Source organism: Hyperolius riggenbachi, chromosome 6 (genome assembly GCF_040937935.1).
Source record: "Hyperolius riggenbachi isolate aHypRig1 chromosome 6, aHypRig1.pri, whole genome shotgun sequence".
Lineage (NCBI taxonomy): Eukaryota > Metazoa > Chordata > Amphibia > Anura > Hyperoliidae > Hyperolius > Hyperolius riggenbachi.
The window spans coordinates 382,840,800-382,860,736 of NC_090651.1; the positions used below are offsets into that span (position 1 = coordinate 382,840,800).

Here is a 19,937-nt window from a genome sequence, read left to right on the forward strand (position 1 = left end):
ACAAAAATAAACAACCGTGAGGTTCAGGAAGTGGTCATACAGCCACAGTTGGGTTCTCCCCACAACTCGGACAGCACAGCTTGCATCCCAGACACCTCAATTTTTTTTTACACAAGAACACTACTAGCTGTTTTGAAGGTCTGTAAAATAGCTAGTGGCAGAAGCGCATAACGGAGTGGACCTTGGTGGTGCTGGAAACACAGATAGCAGGAGGTTTAATGCAGCAGCAGCAGGAAATACATGGCAGCAGGCAGCCTAGGCCGTGGTACCACAGCACATAAAGAAAAGCCTGGCCAAATTAGCAGGGGACTGAAGGTTGATGTTCTCCAAAAATAATTCCCAGGCACCTCATGTCCTCCTCTCGCCGACAACAGGGACTTGGAACGTGCCTTCAATCCAGGCCTGGTTAATCTTCAGGAATGTGAGTCTGTCCACGGACTCTGGGGACAGACGAGAGCACTTCTCGGTGACCACGCCACCGGCCGCACTAAAGGACCTTTTGGACCGCATGCTGGAAGGGGGGCAAGACAGGACTTTCAGGGCGTACTGCGCCAGCTCAATACAGATCCGCAAGGGGTCGACCCAGTACTCCAAGGGTTCCACAGGCTCCTCGCCGGTGTCAAGCCCGCTGAAGGACCCCATGTAGTCGGCCACCATCCGGGTCAGGCGCTGGCTGTGACTTTGAGAGAAGGATGCTGCTGCACGCACCGCCTCTCTCGGCTGCTCTACCGTCATGTAGAGTGCCTTAGTCAGTGACAGCAGGTCTCCTGGGTGCCTGATGCTACTTCTGGTTCTGGCCGCAGGCACGGGCTGCTGTGCTGGCTGACCAAGGACAGAGGGGGTGGAGGGCTGGGCAGAGCCCGCACTACCATTCAGGCAAACTAGGCATTTGACCTAGGGCCTCCACCACTTCAAAGGCCCCTGCTGACAGAGTTATTGTCCCCACTGCTGTTTATTTGTTTTTACTAAAGAGGCTTGAAAGTTCAAGCCAAGTGTATGCAGGCTGCCCCGCCTACCAGCACACTTCAGGAAGTTCCGCTGCCCACCCCCAGGCATTCAGGGGCTGCTGATCTGTGAGGTATAGTGATAGTGTCTGTGTGTACAAGCAGGGGGGGGCAGACTGTGAAGCAGAAGCAGCCCAGAGCATGAACACATCTCAGTGAGTCTGTGTTACTCACTGCACTGGGAGAGTTGAGGGCAGGGCCGAGGCAGAGGCTGGAGAGGCTCCAGCCTCAGGGCGCAGTTTAGGAGGGGGCACACAAATCACTCAGCTATCATTCCCAATTGTGTTTGAAGCAGAAAGAAATAAGAAAAGGGGATACATGACAGTGACTGCAAGCCAGATAACTAGAGATTAAGGTGTTGGGGAGGTTGGGGGCCCTGGGGCACCTATTAGTCTAATAGCAATCAGTGTGTGACAGCTGGGGCGGGAGGGATGGAGGGGCACACTTTGGTGTCTCAGCCTTGGGTGCTGACGGACCTTGTCCCGGCTCTGGTTGAGGGAGGGTGACATGCTGTGTCTGTGTGTGCTGACAAGGCTGGAAGCAGCCAGGAACACTACACATCATTGTGAGTCTAAGGGCCTGTACACACTGAAAAACGCAAGCAAAATCGCAAGCGCATGCGTTTTTAAAGTGCATGTAGTTTTAAAAACGCATGTTTTTTGTGCGTTTGCGTTTTTCTTGTAATTGCTAATTGGCTAAAGAATCCTTTGTTTTTTTTCTAGTTTACATTTCAACAGGAATCAGGAGATTGCAGAGTCTTCTGGGATACTGACTTCTGAAAAACGCAGGCAAAAACGCAAGCGCATGCGTTTTTAATGCGTTTTTCATGCGCTGCGCTTAAAAAAGCGCAGCAGGCACTGCGTTTGCGTTTTTCTAAAAACGCATCGCACCAGTGTGTACAAGTCATCACGATTTTCATTCTTTTTCAAAAGACCTTGCGTTTTTAAAAACGCATGCGTTTTTAAAAACGCAACGCAAGCGCAGCAGTGTGTACAGGCCCTAACTCACTGTGCATTGCATCTTATCTTTCAGCCTGCAGATGTCCCCTGATCTCCTGGGAGAGGGGGCTGAGGGATAGAGACATGCTGTGACTGTGTGCAAGAAAAGGTGAATGGCTAGCTGGATGTCTGGAATACCTCCTGTACCCTTTAAAAAAAAAATCCCTGAAATCACTGAAGCAGCTGGCAAGCTGGTAACTGTACAGACGCTTGCCTCCTCCTGCAGGGTCTGTGGGAAAAACTCAGCTCTCTCACTATTGTAAAGACTGATGTGGACAGCTACATAAGGTATTTCACAGGTTGAAAAGTTTTTGACAGTCCCTAGACTCCAGGAGGGCTGCTTTCTGACTTGAGTGAGAGACTGGCAGGGACAGGAGACACATTACAGGCAACTAGCCTCTGTGTGATGTGGGATTGCAATACAGATATGCTCTCTGCTCTATGGCCCAGACAATGCACACCAAACACCTCTAGCAGATCTGCAAAATGCTAGAGGTTTTTGAACCAGATTTCAGAGCGATTCTAGGCATGTTTAGAGAGGTTTTCTAAACATGCCTGGCGTTTTTTGGAGCGTTTTTGTGTAGCAGATTTCATATATTGTTCCAGTAAAGCTCTTACTGAACAGCTTCTGTAACAAAAACGCCTGGAAAACCGCTCTGATCTAGCATTTTTCAGAGCGGTTTTCCACTTTCCTATACTTTATATTGAGGCAGAAATGCCTCAGAAATCTCAAAAATGCTGCAGCCCCTGAGTTTGCATTTGCGGAAAAAACGAGCCGCTCTGGTGTGCACCATCCCATTCACTTTCATTAGCCAAGCGGTTTCCCCCCTGCAAACGTTTTAAAAAACGCTCCAGAACCGCTCTGGTGTGCACCAGCCCTATCTCAAGCTCTCCACTTCTCATCTCTCCCACATTTACCCTTGTTTTCTCTAGTGCTGCGGGAAGGGGGGCAATCTCCCCCCAGGCTGCCTTTTATTCAGTGATTTAGGGCTGGTCCAGTGCCTGGTGTATTCAGGTTTGATGTTGTAAGGCAATGTGAAACACTAGACTAGCAGATAAAAGTGCAATTCCAGGGCAGGCAAGCTGGTAAATATACACAGCATGATGAAGAGCTTGCCTGGAGGGTCTGTGGGAAAATATCTGTCTGGTCTCTCCCCATTGTTATAATGACTGCATTTGTGGATAAGGTGTTAAACAAGTTGAAAAGTTTTTGACAGTCCCTAGACTCCAGGAGGGCTGCTTTCTGACTTGTGTGAGAGACTGGCAGGGACAGGAGTCATATTACAGGCAAATAGCCTCTGTGTGATGTGGGACTGCAATACAGATAAGCTCTCTGCTCCATCTCAGGCTATACTCAATTTCTCTCCACTCCCAAATCACAATAGCAATCACTTGCAATTTGTGAGTGCGATTTTGTGAAGTGATTTTTTTTTTCAGAGCGATTTTTGAATGAATCGCTCAGAAACATGCTATATGCTGTGTGTTTGTAATTTTGAAAAAATCACAATGCTGCTGCCTGCTGTGAGAACACCGTCATAGGGTAACATCAGCCAGGCGCTTTTCAAATCACTGTCAATATGAAAAATGCTCAGAAGCCCTCTTGGTGTGCAGCAGCCCTCCCTCATGCGCCCTTGTTTCCCTCTTTCCCTAGTGTTGGGTGTCTTCTTGGCATACAGGAAAGTTAAATAAAAGTGCAATGCTGGTGAGGCAAATTATTATTATTAGTGGTCAGGAGGAAACTGTGGGGGGGAAAGAGGGCCCCACAGATTAAGTTTGCCCTGGGGCCCCTTAATCCGGCCCTGGCAGTAAAGAGGCCCTGTAGTGACATATAGCAGAATGCAGTAAAGAGGCCCTGTAGTGACATATAGCAGAATGCAGTAAAGAGGCCCTGTAGTGACATCTAGCAGAATGCAGTACAGAGGTCCCGTAGTGACATATAGCAGAATGCAGTAAAGAGGCCCTGTAGTGACATATAGTAGAATGCAGTAAAGAGGCCCTGTAGTGACATATAGCAGAATGCAGTAAAGAGGCCATGTAGTGACATATAGTAGAATGCAGTAAAGAGGCCCTGTAGTGACATATTGGAGAATGCAGTAAAGAGGCCCTGTAGTGACATATAGTATAATGCAGTAAAGAGGCCCTGTAGTGACATATAGCAGAATGCAGTAAAGAGGCCCTGTAGTGACATATAGCAGAATGCAGTAAAGAGGCCCTGTAGTGACATATAGCAGAATGCAGTAAATAGGCCCTGTAGTGACATATAGCAGAATGCAGTAAAGAGGCCCTGTAGTGACATATAGCAGAATGCAGTAAAGAGGCCCTGTAGTAACATATAGCAGAATGCAGTAAAGAGGCCCTGTGGTGACATATAGCAGAATACAGTAAAGAGGCCCTGTAGTGACATATAGCAGAATGCAGTAAAGAGGCCCTGTAGTGACATATAGCAGAATGCAGTAAAGAGGCTCTGTAGTGACCTATAGCAGAATGCAGTAAAGAGGCCCTGTAGTGACATATAGCAGAATGCAGTAAAGAGGCCCTGTAGTGACATATAGCAGAATGCAGTAAAGAGGACCTGTAGTGACATATAGCAGAATGCAGTAAAGAGGCCATGTAGTGACATATAGCAGAATGCAGTAAAGAGGCCCTGTAGTGACATATAGCAGGATGCAGTAAAAAAGGCCCTGTAGTGACATATAGCAGAATGCAGTAAAGGGGCCCTGTAGTGACATATAGCAGAATGCAGTAAAGAGGCCCTGTAGTGACATATAGTAGAATGCAGTAAAGAGGCCCTGTAGTGACATATAGCAGAATGCAGTAAAGAGGCCATGTAGTGACATATAGTAGAATGCAGTAAAGAGGCCCTGTAGTGACATATTGGAGAATGCAGTAAAGAGGCCCTGTAGTGACATATAGTATAATGCAGTAAAGAGGCCCTGTAGTGACATATAGCAGAATGCAGTAAAGAGGCCCTGTAGTGACATATAGCAGAATGCAGTAAAGAGGCCCTGTAGTGACATATAGCAGAATGCAGTAAATAGGCCCTGTAGTGACATATAGCAGAATGCAGTAAAGAGGCCCTGTAGTGACATATAGCAGAATGCAGTAAAGAGGCCCTGTAGTAACATATAGCAGAATGCAGTAAAGAGGCCCTGTGGTGACATATAGCAGAATACAGTAAAGAGGCCCTGTAGTGACATATAGCAGAATGCAGTAAAGAGGCCCTGTAGTGACATATAGCAGAATGCAGTAAAGAGGCTCTGTAGTGACCTATAGCAGAATGCAGTAAAGAGGCCCTGTAGTGACATATAGCAGAATGCAGTAAAGAGGCCCTGTAGTGACATATAGCAGAATGCAGTAAAGAGGACCTGTAGTGACATATAGCAGAATGCAGTAAAGAGGCCATGTAGTGACATATAGCAGAATGCAGTAAAGAGGCCCTGTAGTGACATATAGCAGGATGCAGTAAAAAAGGCCCTGTAGTGACATATAGCAGAATGCAGTAAAGGGGCCCTGTAGTGACATATAGCAGAATGCAGTAAAGAGGCCCTGTAGTGACATATAGTAGAATGCAGTAAAGAGGCCCTGTAGTGACATATAGCAGAATGCAATAAAGAGGCCCTGTAGTGACATATAGCAGAATGCAGTAAAGAGGCCCTGTAGTGACATATAGCAGAATGCAGTAAATAGGCCCTGTAGTGACATATAGCAGAATGCAGTAAAGAGGCCCTGTAGTGACATATAGCAGAATGCAGTAAAGAGGCCCTGTAGTGACATATAGCAGAATGCAGTACAGAGGCCATGTAGGGACATATAGCAGAATGCAGTAAAGAGGCCATGTAGTGACATATAGCAGAATGCAGCAAAGAGGCCCTGTAGTGACATATAGCAGAATGCAGTAAAGAGGCCCTGTAGTGACATATAGCAGAATGCAGTATAGAGGCCCTGTAGTAACATATAGCAGAATGCAGTAAAAAGGCCCTGTAGTAACATATAGCAGAATGCAGTAAAGAGGCCCTGTAGTGACATATAGCAGAATGCAGTAAAGAGGCCTTGTAGTGACATATAGCAGAATGCAGTAAAGAGGCCCTATAGCAGAATGTGGTATAGAGGCCCTGTAGTGACATATAGCAGAATGCAGTAAAGAGGCCCTGTAGTGACATATAGCAGAATGCAGTAAAGAGGCCCTGTAGTGACATATAGCAGAATGCAGTAAAGAGGCCCTATAGCAGAATGTGGTATAGAGGCCCTGTAGTGACATATAGCAGAATGCAGTAAAGAGGCCCTGTAGTGACATATAGCAGAATGCAGTAAAGAGGCCTTGTAGTGACATATAGCAGAATGCGGTATAGAGGCCCTGTAGTGACATATAGCAGAATGCAGTAAAGAGGCCCTGTACTGACATATAGTAGAATGCAGTAAAGATGCACTGTAGTGACATATAGCAAAATGCAGTAAAGAGGCCCTGTAGTGACATATAGTAGAATGCAGTAAAGAGGCCCTGTACTGGCATATAGTAGAATGCAGTAAAGAGGCACTGTAGTGACATATAGCAGAATGCAGTAAAGAGGCCCTGTAGTGACATATAGCAGAATGCAGTAAAGAGGTCCTGTACTGACATATAGCAGAATGCAGTAAAGAGGCACTGTAGTGACATATTGGGCTTGATTCAGTAAACCGTGCTAAGTGTTAGCAGTGAAGCACGCCTGTGAAAAGCCCTATATCAAACCTAAAGTTAGTTTAGGTGTGATAAATTAACATCACGTGCAAAGTCCCGCACACAGCACGGTGGGCGTAAAATGGCGCTTCACGGTGCGACTAAAAACGGCGCACCTAATGCGCCTATAAGGTCGCATTCGGTGCAAGCTTAAAGTCGCACCATGCGACGTTAAGTCACACCCAAGGCGACCTTATAGGCACATCGGGTGCGCCGTTTTTAGTCGCACCGCAATGCGATGTTTGCGCATGCAAAGTTTTGTGCACGGGACTTTGCGCACGACGTGAATTTAGTGAACGGTGCTAGCCCAGTTAGTACCCTAGTTATTACGCCCAACGTCTTTAGGCATGCTAAGTGGGTTAGCACCTTCAGAGGCAAGGGGAGGAGAGGGGAAGGGAGTAGAGTTTTCACAGGCTGAGGGGTGGAGATGCACAGCTGATTACCTGTGTAATGATTACAGGACCAACATGGCTGCTGTCATTGTATCACAGGAATAAATAATTATATACTGCTGAAGCTGTTTGCAGCTAGATTTACTGCGCAAACCATCCACCCTTTAGATAAGTTATGTGTTTTAGTTCGTTTTTCACCTCGCATCCGCTATAATTTTGACTCGTTATTTTGAATACTCCGCATAATTCCCTTTTGTAATCAAAGTCAAATTGTAAATGCGATACCATTCATCATTTTGATTGCGGTTAAATCTGAATCGAATGACGTCGTAATCAAAACCACTCGAAGTCGAAAACGGCCATTACAAGCATCACTATTTGCATCTACTCACCCAATAGATAGCCAATTTCAAAAGTCAGGCAGTACGTCTCCTCCCCGGTGCACTCTATGGAACGGGTGGCCGTACAATTCTCGTTTCTGGAGAAGCAAGCTGGGCACAAAATGCCATTCCTGGTTGTGCTCTTCTTCGGTGGCACTTAGAGTAACACCATACAAGAAAACAGACTGTTAGCTCATGAACACTATGTGGAGGAGGTGCAGCTATTAGCAAGAGTATCACATGGCAAGCAGTGGTGTAAGTACAATTCATGCCCCCCCCCCACCAACACCAGCAAAACATTGATGCCCCCCCCCCCACAATGTACACACTTCTTTCCTCACCTTGGTGCCCTTCAAGGCCTTGGGGCCAGGCCCGGCCCTAGACCATTTGCCGCCTGAGGCAAATTTTAAAGAAGCCGCCGCCCCCCCCCCCCCCCCCCCAGCCGTGGGTGTGCGAGGGCCGCCCGAGCTGGAGGGGATAGCAGGCAGGAAGGGGGTATTGGGCCTAGCGGCGGGGAGGGGGGTCGGACCCCCCCCCCCTCCCTCGCCTGGGTCCCCCGTCCTCCGCTCCCCTCCAGCTTGTTAGGTCGCTGGCTGGCTGCAGCTATAAGAGGCAATGGGCGGGGATCACTCACCTTCCTCGTTCCAGCCTGCGCTCCACTGACGTCACTTCCTGCTACGCAGCAGGAAGTGACGTCAGTGGAGCGCATGCTGGAACAAGTTCGGTGAGTGATCCCTGCCCGTTGCCTCTTATAGCTGCAGCCAGCCAGCGACCTAACAAGCTGGAGGGGAGCAGAGGACGGGGGACCCAGGCGATGGAGGGGGGGGTCCAACCCCCCTCCCCGCCGCTAGGCCCAATACCCCCTTCCTGCCTGCTATCCCCTCCAGCTCGGGCGGCCCTCCCCACCCACGGACAGGCGGGTGCCGCCCCCCAGAAGTGCCGCCTGAGGCAAACGTTTCACCCCGCCTCATGGGCGGCCCGGCCCTGCTTGGGGCCCATCTCACAAGGGTCATATAACAAGTGTGGCCATCAGGATCTTCATACCCGTAACAAGTGTAGCCATAAAGAACACCAGATCTGAAGTATAGTCCCCTGTATCGGAGGAAAGGAAGGTTGGTAGGTGCCCCGCCCCCTCCTTAGCCCCTCCTGCTATTTTAGGGGCTGCTTCCTTCTAGTTACGCCCCTGGTGGCAAGTACATTTTAGAGTCCATCTACCCAAAACACTGAATGTGAGGTACTGTTCTGTAGTGCTGGTCGTAATTGGAAAATCTACGCTTACGGATCATTACGCGTAATTGTACGCTATTACGCAATTACGGTTACGGTGTAGGAAATTATCTACGGGTCATAACTGTAATTACGCCTTACCTTACGCAGTTACGCGTCAGGATACCGTAATGCAGGTGCTTACGCTACGATGTTACGCTTAGCGTCGTAATACCCATCAACGCGTACGTTTTGACGCATGCACGGCTGATGTGTACGCAATAGCCGTCACTGTGACAGCTATTGCGTACGCATCCTCCGCATGCGTCAAAACGTACGCGTGCGTATGCGTCCCGGGCACGGTCAGCTTATATACTGAAGGGCAGGAGAAGCTACTATTGGTTGCTTAGGATGTAGCTCCCAACCAAACATGTTGACTGATTGGCTACTCTTAGAAAAGGGGAGTTGTACGTTAGTAATTACGCGTAAAATTACGCATACCTACACAATTACGGTAGACGGCGTAATTAGGATACCGCTTTACGGCTTATGCGTACATACTTACGCGTCAGACCGTAAGTTACGCGTAACGCTTATGCGTAAAATAATGGTAAATGACGATGTGTAATTACGCGCATGCGTAATTTCGGCCAAGCACTGATGTCAACACCTACAGTATATGTCTTTTGTTGCACTTTATAACATTTATTGATTCAACCCCAATTATACAGCGCTCTGATGTTATATGTGTACTACAATCAATATGATCAATATACTTAGGATGTATCCAATTAATCAATATGATAAAAATTCAATACAATCAATTTGATCTATACCACATATACTGTCCTATCCAGATACACTTTGTTTCTATCAAATCTGTGAGGGAAAAATTCCCACAGTCCACAGTCTTATGGGTGCGCTTCTGTCACAAAAGGCTTGAGTCAATCCTTCTCTTTCAGCTGTTATCCTAACTCCAGAACAGCGCTCCAACCATAAATCCTCTATATGTAGACTGCAACCACCACCAGGAACACCCTAAAGGATCCACACTCACCAGACTTGATGGGCCAGTAATTATAGTGGCCTTGAAACGCCTTTGGGGTACTTGCCAGGCTCCCCACACCTTATGGCTATTGCCAACCGACCAAAACCTCTTGCTTTCTTCTTGGGTCACGCATTTACCTCAATATAAACAAATACTCTCATTGTGCAGATATCTCTTAAAAACAGACGGTTTATTAAAAAGGTTCCACTCACATGTGCCAAGCAGTTGGTAAGCCTGTGGAGTATTGGAACGGGCTCCACCCCGTGCGGCCTCCCGGGCTGACCGCCGTTCAGATGTTGTACTGGGTTTCTGCTCGTCCCTCCACGCCACCGCATCCACCGCTTCCACGTGTCTCACTTCCGCATGTAGCTCCTCCCGATCGATTTCGTCATCAAATGACTCATTCATCCCCTGAATGAGTCATTTGATGACGAAATCGATCGGGAGGAGCCACATGCGGAAGTGAGACACGTGGAAGCGGTGGATGCGGTGGCGTGGAGGGACGAGCAGAAACCCAGTACAACATCTGAACGGCGGTCAGCCCGGGAGGCCGCACGGGGTGGAGCCCGTTCCAATACTCCACAGGCTTACCAACTGCTTGGCACATGTGAGTGGAACCTTTTTAATAAACCGTCTGTTTTTAAGAGATATCTGCGCAATGAGAGTATTTGTTTATATTGAGGTAAATGCGTGACCCAAGAAGAAAGCAAGAGGTTTTGGTCGGTTGGCAATAGCCATAAGGTGTGGGGAGCCTGGCAAGTACCCCAAAGGCGTTTCAAGGCCACTATAATTACTGGTCCATCAAGTCTGGTGAGTGTGGATCCTTTAGGGTGTTCCTGGTGGTGGTTGCAGTCTACATATAGAGGATTTATGGTTGGAGCGCTGTTCTGGAGTTAGGATAACATTTATTGATTATTTCCTTTTTTCCCCCCTCAACTCAGCTCTTGTATCATATGCCCAACCATTTAATACAGGCTTCACCGCAGCCCTCCTGGGTCGAGATGTTATTGTGCATCATTGGTGGGTCACCACTATAAATGAAACCTTTATTTTTTCATCAACTTTAAAGGAAGAAAGTATAATAATGCAAATTAAGAGAAAAAAAATGTAGCAATAGTCTACTCTAATGAATTAATAAAGTTGTAAAAAATTCGGCCTACATAATATTCCTAAGCCTAGCAGTTAGACAGGCCTTTCAGTTGTTCCATGACCCCTTCAAGTACAATATATATGATACGAAAATTTGAGTTAGAACCATCCATACTCCACCTCTTTATACCTTACATTCATAATTGCCTTAAAGGGGAACTGAAGAGAGAGGTATATGGAGGCTGTCATGTTTATTTTCTTTTAATCAACACCAGTTGCCTGGCAGCCCTGCTGGTCTATTTCTCTGCAGTAGTATCTGATTAAAACCAGAAACAAGCATGCAGCTAGTCTTGTCAGATCAGACTTATAAGTCTGAACCACTGAAACACCTGATCTGCTGCATGCTTGCTCAGGGGCTATGGCTAATAGTATTAGAGGCAGAGGATCAGCAGGGCTGCCAGGCAACTGGTATTGTCTAAAAGGAAATAAACATGACAGCCTCCATATACCTCTCTCTTCAGTTCCCCTTTAAAGAGAAACTCCATCCTAGAATTGAACTTTATCCCAATCAGTAGCTGATACCCCCTTTTACATGAGAAATATATTGCTTTTCACAAACAGACCATCAGGGGGCGCTGTATGACTGATTTTGTGCTGAAACCCCTCCCACAAGAAGCTCTGGGACCGCGGTACTTTTGACAGTATGTTACAATGTAACAAGGCTCACAGACAGGAAATAGCTGTTTACAGTTGTCTCTAACAGCCAAAACAGCTAGGAGCAGCTACATAACCTGCCCACAGTAAAAATTTCACAATGTAATAAATGTCAGAATGTAAATCGGGGAGAGGAAAGATTTTACAATGAGCAAACACTGACTAAATCATTTATACATAATTATGGTAAAAATGAAGCACTTTTTTTTTACTACATTATTTTCACTGGAGTTCCTCTCTAAAGGAGTTATCAGCAAAAAAATTAAAAATTAGGTTTACTCACCTGAGGCTTTCTTCTGCCCCTTGCAGCTGACTATCCCATGCCGACCGATCCGCTCTCCGTCGGCACAGTAAGCCCCGTACAACATGGGCTTGATTGACAGCGGCGGTTCACGCAGGCGCAATGAGGACGACCCCGGGGTCAGCCTCTGCCCCGTGCACGTAGACCGGAGCGGTCGGCAAGGGACAGTCGGCTGCAAGGGGCTGGAGAAAGCCCCAGTTGAGTAAACCTCATTTTTTAATTTTTCGCTGATAACTCCTTTAAAACAAACACTTCTGAAGATACATACTCACTCTGTTCGTTCATTATACTCCACCACATTCCGTTAGTTCTTATCCTCATTCTCCCCTATAACTGTCCCCGAATCACGTTGTCATGCTTAGTATATTGTCCCAAGAGGATATTTATTTGTTTTAAATGACGAACCCTCTTCCATAGACCCAGCACATTCTTCAAGGGTATAGGACATCCCAGCAATCCAGTCCTCCAAAATGAAACAGCAACTTCTCTCCATCTCAACACAATCAGTTTCTTGGCCACCGAAACCCCTATTTCTTATCGAGGGGCTACCATCACTTTACCCCCTAACGTAAGAATTAGGGATGGTCGGAAATGACAATTTCCACTTCCACGGAAAATCTGCTTTATGCCATGGCCTATTACTGCTACCGATTCTGCTTTCCACTGCTGATTTCTGCATTCCGATGTGGATTTTTGCAGACATTTCCGCCATTTCTGCCAATCGATTTTCTCAAAAACTACAAGGTCTTTTTGAAAAAAAATTTTCCTCTTGTTCCCACTCTATGCTATCCCACTCTATGGCTCCCTAGGCTAATCAGGTTTTTTTCATTTGGCACTGTTATTGGCCTGAGGAAGCCGGTTTAGACCCGTGAAACGTGTTGCCTGTGCTTAATAATAAAAATCTTTTGTTCTTACAAATATTTTGTTATTTGAGGTAAGCTACCTCCCTTTCATTTGTTTTTATACACACCAGGGTGCCTCTTTCACCAATAGCCGCTGGGCCAGATAATTGATACAGCCTTGTGTATCTCCAACACTGATTGCCTGATGAAGCAGGCATTTGACCCGTGAAACGCGTTGCATGCCTGGAGATTCTATAATAAATTATATTGTTTATATATAACGACTCATTGGCTGGTCTTTATATATCTGAGGGTGGATTGTGAACAGAAAAACATAGGAAATCCCGTTTGCAGTTTGCCACAAGCCATGTGGGGGACACAGCAAACATGTGGAAGAAGGTGCTCTGGTCAGATGAGCCCAAAATGGAACTTTTTGGTAAAAATGCATAACGCTATGTGTGATGGTAAAATAACACTGCACATCACTCAGAACACACCATCCCCACTGTCAAATATGGTGGTGGCAGCATCATGCTCTGGTGGTGCTTCTCTTCAGCAGGGACAGGGAAGCTGGTCAGAGTTGATGGGAAGATGGATATAAATATATATATATAGATGGATGCAAATACAGGTCAATCTTGGAAGAAAACCTCTTGGAGTCTGCAAAAGACTTGAGACTGGGGCGGAGGTTCACCTTCCAGCAGGACAACGACCCTAAACATAAAGCCAGGGCAACAATGGAATGGTTTAAAACAAAACTTATCTATGTTTTAGAACGGCCCAGTCAAAGTCCAGATCTAAATCCAATCGAGAATCTGTGGCAAGATCTGAAAACTGCTGTTCACAAACGCTGTCCATCTAATCTGACTGAGCTGGAGCTGTTTTGCAAAGAAGAATGGGCAAGGATTTCAGTCTCTAGATGTGCAAAGCTGGTAGAGACATACCCTAAAAGACTGGCAGCTGTAATTGCAGCAAAAGGTGGTTCTACAAAGTATTGACTCAGGGGGCTGAATAATTACGCACACCCCACTTTGCAGTTATTTATTTGTAAAAAATGATTGGAATCATGTATGATTTCCGTTCCACTTCTCACGTGTACACCACTTTGTATTGGTGTTTCACGTGGAATTCCAATAAAATTGATTCATGTTTGTGGCAGTAATGTGACAAGGAGGCCGAATACTTTTGCAAGCCACTATATATTAAAAAATATTGGGGATAGGGGGCACATCTGTCTCATGCCATTTTTAAAGTTTCAAAATAAAAAAGTATACATTTAAATACGGTAAATACATTAACTGTCATTTACCGCGTTTGAGAAAATTGTCTTGCGCAGACTAGCCGTGACTGGCTGAAATTGCGGGACCGGTCACCTGGTACCGGAGCAGGAGAAGGCTGAGGACGGCCGCGAGGGAGCAATCACTGCCAACGGGGAGGAAGCCCCAGGTATGTATAACACTTTTATTAATTGTCAGCTCTCGTTTCCTTACAACTACCTTACAACTGTCCCACGCCAATGGGCCTGGCCACGGAGGCAGCCCCAGGACCGCCTAACGCCAATTGGCGTCAAGTTCTGGGGCCGGCTACTGCAGGAGATCGCGCGTAGGCTGAACGTGCATCTCTTGCCTGAGGGGCGGAGCTCCGCCCTCTGTATGTCTCTGAGCGGAGATCGCAACTCGGGAAACTATTAGACGACGCCGTCATTTCACTAAGTACAGTGCTGCGATCCACAGCAGCGCTGTACTGGGGACACGAGTGACACGGCTGTCCGCCTGGCACACAGGACAGCAATCGGCTCTCATAGGCTGAAGCCTATGACAGACGATCATGTCATTGGCTGGCTAAGGGGAAGGAGGGTTGTCAGGGGAAAGAAAAAAAATTAAAATAGTACATGTATTAAAAATAAAACACAACATAAATATTTATAAAAAAAATAAAAATAAACACGGGGGGGGGGGGGGGGGGGGGGGCGATCAGGCCCCACCAAAGGAGAGCTCTGTTGGTGGGGAGAAAAGGGAAGGGGGGATTCTTGTGCGGCCTGCAGCGAGGCCTTAAAGTGCACCTAAACTGAGAGGGATACAGATGTTTCCTTTTAAACGATACCAGTTGCCTGGCTGTCCTGCTGATCTCTTTGGATGCAGTAGTGCCTGAATCACACACCTGAAACAAGCATGCAGCTAATCCAGTCTGACTTCAGTCAGAGCACCTGATCTGCATGCTTGTTCAGGGGCTGTGGTTGAAAGTATTAGAGACACAGGATCAGCAGGAGGGTCAGGCAACTGGTATTATTTTAAAAGGAAAATTCCATATCCTTCTCAGTTCAGGTTCCCTTTAAAGCTGCAGTGGCCAATTTAGTGAAAATTCCCCTGGTCTTTAGGAGGGTTTAACACTGCGGTCCTCAAGAGGTTAAATCAGTCAAAATATTGAATTTACACTATGTACTGAAAGGTCAGAGGGTGTTACTACTTGTACTATTCAGAGGATTGGTGGCAGTGGGTTGAAAGAGTGTCTTGAATAACAAAGGACCCTAGTGCCACTTCGGAAAAATAGATGTTAGAGTCAAGTCAGAGTTTAATGAAAGGCTGAACTGAAACACTTAAAGAGGACCTGTAACCCAGGATTGAACTTAATCTCAATCAGTAGCTGATACCTCCTCTCCCAGGAGAAATCTTTATGGTATCTCGAATAGATCATCACTGCGGTCTGTGTGGCTGATATTGTGGTGAAACCCCTCCCACAGTGTGATGTCATGGCACTGGCCCTGACAGTTTCCTGACTGTGAACCTCATTGCATTGTGGGAAATAATATATATGAAACAACCGTACAGCTTATTAGTTAATGGGTGTGTTTAAAGGACACCCGAGAGGTGAAAATAAACTAATGAAATAAACAATTGTATCTATCTCCCTTCTCCTAAAAATGACTTTGTAAGATACGCCACAGTTTTATTTTTATATTCAAATCTACTTTTTACGTTTTTACTGTTTCATTGCGTTTGCTCAATGACACATTTATTGAAGTATGCCAGAGCTAAAATCTATGAACTATTGACCCCTTTTATCTCTTTCTTGCTCTCAGAAGCCATTTTCTGCTAGGAATGTGTTTGAAAGTTGTAATTTCTTATCAGTGAGGGTCCTGCCACTTACATACCTGATGTTTAACTCTTTCAGGCAGATAAAGAAAAAAAGGAACACATCCTAGTTATTTGTGTGCTTGGCACTGTACATACCCATGTCTATCTCATCATGTCACATGTCACCTCGGTTGTACTTTAGGGCTGTTTCACACCAGGACGTTGCGTTAGAGGGGACGTTAAGGTCGCATAACGTGCCCCTATCGCAACGCATGGTGGTGCGGGAGAGGACGTTAGAGTGAGCCGCGTAGGCGCCTCTATCCGCATAAGGTCTACCAGAGTGGCGCTGATTGGCCGGTGGGACCACGTGATGCGGAGCGAGACACTCCGCATCACGTGGTCCCGCCGGCCAATCAGCAGCCGCCAGTGCAGTGCATATTAAGTAGCCATGTGCGCGGCTACTGCAGCGGCATTTCCCCGCCTCCTCTCGCCCCCCACTGAGCATGTGCAAACAGTCTAACACGCCTTAACCGCTCAGAACGCACAGTATGCTGCACTTTGCCCGAACGTGCAGCATTACTGTGTAACGCAACGTGGGCAGTGTGAACAGCCTCATTGACTTTGTAGTGCTGTGCGGTGGGGGTGTATTACAGGCTGCTCTATCGTGCGCCTGTAACGTCCCACTGTGAAACCAGCCTTAAAGATAATGGGAGTTGGTGTCTTTTTTTTATGTCTGCCAGCAGTAGGGATGATCATGATATGCAAATACTTCCAAGTTTATGTAAATGTATGCAATTTTTTAAGCAAATATATGCAGCTTGAAAATAGACCAATCAAATCCCACACAGGTTTAAATTGATTAGTCCATTTCCACGCTGCATATATTTGGATAAAAATGTGCATAAACTCAGAAATATCTGCATCTCATTGATCATCCCCAGCCAGCAGTAATGATGATGACCTGCAGGCCCATGGTGGACCAAACAACAGTGCAGTGTATAAACTACTATCTTTTGGTGACATTCATCCTTCAGGGCCCGTTTCCACTATCGCGGAAACGGCCGCGAATCCGCAGAGTTTCCCCGCAGGCAAATCGCGCGGGGAAACTCTGCCATAGGGGATAACGGCGCCTCCGGCCGAATCGCTTGCAGTAGCGATTCGGCCGGAACCCCCCACAGAATTCGCGGCGGAGGCTACGATTCCCATAGCCGTGCATGGCACGGCTCATGGGATTCGCCTGCGATCCCGCCCACCCGCTCAGTGTCGGCGTGCGTCTACGAGACGCACGCTGCACAAGTGGAAACGAGCCTTAATGCTTGATAAATGCCCTTACATAATGGTTGAAGCGGCAAGCACATATCATGATTGCAACAAGAAGTACTGTAGGAAATATTCATTCTCGGAGTTGAAAGACTTCCAGTCGTGTTGCATTCCTCGGAACGCAAGGCCTTTCGGACGAAATAATACCTGTCTGTGCCGTCATCTATGGAGAAAAAAAGAAAAGTTAATGATTTTAAAAAATGTCTAGATTCTTTGAAACGACCCTAAAGTGAGAATAAAACTTATGAGATAGCGAATTGCTAACTGCGACTGTAACACTAATCCTAAATAGGGAAGGCAGCACGCGTTCATAGGTGAACGAATCCTGGGAAACGGTTGCTGCTCGCCTGTTCATAATGCAAACTACACAGGGGAAAGTGAAGCATTCACACAGCAGGGGCACAGGGCTGTGCTTATACCTGGCTCTGTTAAGTTCCCTAGAGCTGATCCATGCTCTGTACACACATTGCTGCTTTATGCTCTGTACATGCACTGCTGCTCCATGCTCTGTACACACACTGCTGCTCCATGCTCTGTACACACACTGCTGCTCCATGCTCTGTACACACACTGCTGCTCCATGCTCTGCACACACACTGCTGCTTCATGCTCTGTACACACTGCTGCTCCATGCTCCGTACACACGCTGCTGCTCCATGCTCTGTACACACGCTGCTGCTCCATGCTCTGTACACACACTGCTGCACCATGCTCTGTACATACACTGCTGCTCCATGCTCTGTACACACGCTGCTGCTCCATGCTCTGTATACACACTGCTGCTCCATGCTCTGTACACACCCTGCTGCTCCATGCTCTGTACACACGCTGCTGCTCCATGCTCTGTGCACACAGTGCTGCTCCCTGCTCTGTACACACACTGCTGCTCCATGCTCTGTACACGCACTGCTGCTCCATGCTCTGTACATACACTGCTGCTCCATGCTCTGTACACACGCTGCTGCTCCATGCTCTGTACATGCACTGCTGCTCCATGCTCTGTACACACGCTGCTGCTCCATGCTCTGTACACACGCTGCTGCTCCATGCTCTGTACACACGCTGCTTCTCCATGCTCTGTACACACGCTGCTGCTCCATGCTCTGTACACACACTGCTGCTCCATGCTCTGTACACACGCTGCTGCTCCATGCTCTGTACACACGCTGCAGCTCCATGCTCTGTACACACACTGCTGCTCCATGCTCTGTACATACACTGCTGCTCCATGCTCTGTACACACGCTGCTGCTCTATGCTCTGTACACACGCTGCTGCTCCATGCTCTGTACACACGCTGCTGCTCCATCCAAAGTCAACTGTAGCCAGTAAAGAAAGAGGGCACTGTGAGGTGCAGGATGCCTGCAGATATTCTGTTGTCTTAACTTGTGCCTGTCCCCAGACACTGCACCGGCCCTGGGCTGAGAGGGGATTCCAGGCAGCTGTAATCCCTCCCTGCGTTTGCCTATGATATAGGCTGTATAAGTGTGTTTTACTGCTATTATGGTGTGTTCCAGTCAAGAGCCTATAGGCCAAACCGCACCGCCAAAGCACACCCCAATTGTGCTGGCTGACCAGCTGACACGTCTCCCTTACTCCCTTTGCTTGTCATAGGTAGGTGTCCCCCCTTAGTATTAGGTAGGTCAGCTGGGTCAGCCAGCACAGGTACCCTCAGTATTAAGTTGCCCCAAATGGAAAGGAGATCTCGTCAGTGGAATGCGGAGAGCAGAGTAAGTAACCTCTCATCTACACTCATCAGGACTCTGCATAGGGAAGGAGGGAGGGTGGCATTCCAGGAGGGGAGTAAACCGCACTCCCATCATCAGGCGCCTGTAGGCACCAACCTACAGTGCCTTATGGTAAATCCAGCCGTGGTCATGAAGTTTTCACCAAAGTACGCTGTGATTATATATTTATCATCATATGCTCAGATTATATTGCTGAATATCCTGAGCCGGACAATAGGCTGGTGGGAGACTTTGAGGTATATTTGTTTTGATGGACAAATAAATGTGACCTGCGAAGGCAGACCTGAGTTAAGACTTCTCGGCAGCTTACATGCCTGGATCTGCTCATGATCTCTTGGGGTGTGACACCAATACATACACAGCACAGGCGGCAGCTGTCACTTGTGTTTGTCACCTGAGCAGTGACAACATAAACATGTGCACCTGATGTACTGCAGCGGAGCAGTGACTAAGATCAGAAGTCATGCTTCGCTGAGAACAAGGATTTTGCCAAAATCTGACTTTCACAGTTTTGAGTTGACAGAGAATTCAGAACTGCAACATGTAAATTCCGAAGGGTGTACAAAATGACATGTAATGCAGGGCCTTTTGTTTCTCCATGAATAACAAGAAATGGCTACTCAATATCAGTGTTGCTTGCAAAATTTCGCCCAAGTCATTTTCGCATCGAAAATCCCGTTTTCGAATTCGCCAAATCTTCAGAAATATTTGCGTTTTTGACCAGTAGCAAAATTTAAAGGGGACGTGCGAAATTTCAAAAATAACTGTTATATTCAACATGTGCTTAGCATGAAAAATCTAAATTGATGGGATGTAATGTCTTCTCTCCCCATATTAGGCCTCCCATGATCCTTAGCAGCACAATTGACCCAGGAACCATAGAACTACAACCAATCAGACAACAGACAGTCCCCTGAGAACAGGGCCGGGCCGAGGCATAGGCTGGAGAGGCTCCAGCCTCAGGGCGCAGTGTAGGAGGGGGCGCAAAATTCATTCAGCTGTCATTCCTAATTGTGTATGAAGCAGAAAGAAATAACAAAAGGGGATACATAGCAGTGACTGCAAGCCAGATAACTAGATATTAAGGTGTTGGGGAGGTTGTGGGCCC

General features: G+C 47.0%; 1 protein-coding gene across 1 annotated transcript in view; it reads right to left on the reverse strand.

Annotated features, from left to right (window-relative positions):
- Window positions 1–17,186, reverse strand: part of LOC137523108 (phospholipase A2 inhibitor and Ly6/PLAUR domain-containing protein-like) — a 51,557-nt gene extending 34,371 nt beyond the window's left edge. Inside the window, exons 1-2 of the mRNA XM_068243326.1 lie at window positions 17,096–17,186; window positions 7,501–7,644 (exon numbers count right to left, since the gene is read on the reverse strand). The gene's annotated coding sequence lies outside the window, so the exon portion shown is untranslated. The remainder of the gene's footprint in view (window positions 1–7,500; window positions 7,645–17,095) is intronic.
- Between the last annotated feature and the right edge of the window lie 2,751 nt (window positions 17,187–19,937).